The 3,357-nt window shown below is 41.9% G+C and overlaps 1 pseudogene; it reads right to left on the bottom strand.

Annotated features, from left to right (window-relative positions):
* Positions 1–1,689: 1,689 nt before the first annotated feature.
* LOC125107002 (60S ribosomal protein L27a-like) lies at positions 1,690–2,138 on the bottom strand (annotated as a pseudogene).
* Positions 2,139–3,357: the final 1,219 nt, after the last annotated feature.

Here is a 3,357-nt window from a genome sequence, read left to right as displayed (position 1 = left end):
AACTCCCTTCTCCTCTCCATCTCCCCTTTGGACATAACATTTTAATAGCTCTTTACTATGTTAACTGTTCTTTCAAAAAGTGTTGTCATACCCATTTATTCTATGCAGGTGAAAATGCACTACCTCACCGTTCCTGAGTATTCTTTTTTTTTTTTTTTTTAAGATTTTATTTATTTATTTCACACACAGAGATCACAAGCAGGCAGAGAGGCAGGCAGAGAGAGAGGAAGGGAAGCAGGCTCCCCGCCGAGAAGAGAGCCCAATTTGGTTCTTGATCCCAGGACCCAGAGATCATGATCCAAGCCAAAGGCAGAGGCTCTAACCCACTTAGCCACCCAGGTGCCCCCTTACTAATTTTTATAAGCTCATTTTAATGTAGGTAATAATCCTTTCCTTGTTTAATTACTATAAATATTATTTAGTCTGCTGTATTTCTTTCCAGCATAGTTTTTGTGTAGCACAAATTTTGCATTTTTTAGTAAGGTAACTATCGATCATTTTGTTTGTCATTTCTTTTATTGTTTCAAAACTTAGAACGTTATTACTCCAGAGATTTGAGCTGAGCTCATTGTCAAACCCCCTGAGGCCCTAGTGTTCCAGCATGCTGAGAACTTAATGGGAGTATAAGCTGAGTAAGGAAATCAGGACAGATAGAGTTAAGGTTAGATTATAGTTGTATTATTAAATGGTGAATGTGTGTGTGTGTGTGTGTGTGTGTGTGTGTGTGAGAGAGAGAGAGAGAGAGAGAAGAGAGAGAGAGAAAGAGAAACATTTCCCCACAGAGGAAATATACTGTCCTTCCTGGGAGGTATTAATACCTTCAGTTTGGTTGGTACCCACGAGACTCAACTGTGTAGTAAGAATGAAGTAGGGAGTGTGGCACTTTATGGGAAATTCAGCTTCAAGGAGGTAGCCACAAATTGATTCACATTCAGAGTACTTTTTTTTGTTTTGTTTTGGTTGTTTGAGATGAATTCATTTTAAACAGAAGTCTAACTAAAACACAGCTCCTGAACAGAATGAAATCTCATAATGGAGCAACTGTTGCTAAATAATTTCCTGCTTGCCCCCAGATTGACCAGTATCGGAAGTATTGGGGAGATCTCATCTTACAACATGTTCTAACAAAGAAGGAAGGGTTAAAAAAAAATCATACCACCTCATTGCCACATGCCTGGAATACTTACAACAGCCAAAGATTTTCTGGAATATCCTTAATTCAGATATTCTATTTTGTTGATCTGTGTTCATTCCTACTTGTCAGATCACAGGTCCCACCTTCTGTTCAAAAAGTGGTCACCCCAGAAATTTGGCAACAGATTCCAAGCTTGTATTCTCAACCTCATTCTTCTCTTCTACTCCATTTTGCTTATCTTTGTTTACAATAAAAAGAGCACCTTTATGTGCCAGTGCTTAGTTTCAGAAACTCTAATGGTTTTCTGAATGTACTGATTGTGCCGTGCAAGGAGGAAGCCATTTGGTTCTTTCTCACCACTGCCTTCCAATAAAACCTGCAGCTAAACTCCATCCCAAGCTTCTGGATAGCGTCTAAGGCTTTTGTTTCTCTGGACCCTGGAGATTAGAACATTTTGAGGTATTAACAATCCCAGCCCAATCTAATTCAAGACTTTAATTTCGTGTCTGAGCACTTGTTAGCATTTAATGAATCCCACTCCATGTACTTTCAAGCTACCAGGATACAGCCCCCCACCACTTCACTTCCTTAATCTTCTCCATAGCTCTTCTACTAAAGAATTTGGCCTCCATGGTGACTGGCTATTTTGAGAGTTTCCCTTCCCCCAAACTTTATAGTAGCCCCATCACATCACATCAAAGATAAGAGCAGCTCCAGTCTTGGTGTTTTGTTTTGTTTTGTTTTAAGGCATCAATTACCTGTGTCTGCTCACTGACCAAGGTCCACAGTTAACCAAGGGTGACAGTTGGGCAGAAGCTCTGGTTCCTCTGAGTGGTAATGCCTCATATTGACCTTTCCAAAGTAACCTGGGTGATTTTTGTCAAAGTTGATCCTGTGGTGATGCAGGCCACCAGCATTACCCTGGCCTCCTGGGTGCTTCTGGTGCTTGCTGATGTGGCAGTGGCCCCCGAAGTTTCCAGGTCTTCTTCAGTCTGGATGGCATGTCTGCAGTCCAGACGAAAGAGCAGTTATCCATACCTGATTGAAAGCTTCTTGTCCCTGTTCTCCAAGATACTTGAAATGGGCAAGTGGGGAGCCGAGGTCCATTTATCCTTTCTTACTCTTTCCACCTCTTTCCCCTATTCGTTAGATGCTCCAGGGTTAAGCAGGAGGAAGAGGGGTATTTTTTTAAACCTAGTTGGTGCTAGTCTGTGAAAACCCTCTGCATAGCAAACATCCAAACACTGATCATTTTTCAAATAGGGGGCTTTTATGGGTTCTTTGGGGATTTTCTGTTGGAGACCTCTGATGCTGCAATATTTCCTAATGTGGGTGAGGCTCTCCCTTGCTGTCCTCTTTTGATATGCCCTTAACCCAACTCCAGCAATTCATAACCTGCAGCCTCTTTCTGCTGGGACAGTCTGGACCTTGGCAGGCAGTGTTCTTGGGTGGTGTCCTTTCAAGAAATCTCTGACCTGGCTATTCTTTTTTGTTTTTATTTTTTAGTATTTTATTTATTTATTTGTGAGAGATAGAGAGAGAGAGCAAGCAAGCTCAAGCAGGGGGAAGGGTAGAGGGAGAGGAAGAGGCAAATTCCCCGCTGAACAGGGAGCCCAACATGGGGCACGATCTCAGACTCCAGGATCAGGACCTGAGTCAAAGCAGCTGCTTAACCAACTGAGCTCCTCAGCCCCTCATGACCTGGCTATTCTTTATAGCATTCATTTGGCCCACAGAGGCATGGTGCTTCTCTAAACTCTGGAAATGCAGTGTTCTCTCTTTGTTATCTATCATACACTGTTCCAGCCAGCCTCTTCCCTTTGGACTTTTCTAGGTGAGAACCAGGCACCATTCTCTGTGCTTCCCAAACTCCAGAGAACACAGGTCAAACCCTCTGAGATAGGCGGAACAGTGCCCCTGTTTGCCTCTGCTGATGTGCATGCCTTAATCCCTGGAAACTGTGAATCTGTTACTTCATTTTTTCCATAGCAGTACTGTTTTTATTTTTTTGCTTTTTTCTTTGAAGTAATACCTACACCCAAGTGGGGCTCAAAATCACAACCCCAAGGTCAAGAGTTGTGTACTCCACTGACTAAGCCAGCCGGGCACCCTCACTTTTTATTTGTTTAAATTGAAATATAGTTGACATACAATATTACATTAGCTTCAGATATATAATATCGTGATTCAACAATTATATAGATTACTAAATGCTCACTATA

The sequence above is a fragment of the Lutra lutra genome, chromosome 8 (genome assembly GCF_902655055.1).
Source record: "Lutra lutra chromosome 8, mLutLut1.2, whole genome shotgun sequence".
Taxonomy (NCBI): domain Eukaryota; kingdom Metazoa; phylum Chordata; class Mammalia; order Carnivora; family Mustelidae; genus Lutra; species Lutra lutra.
Note: the sequence above shows the minus strand (reverse complement) of the source record. Positions and strands in the feature narration are given on the sequence as shown.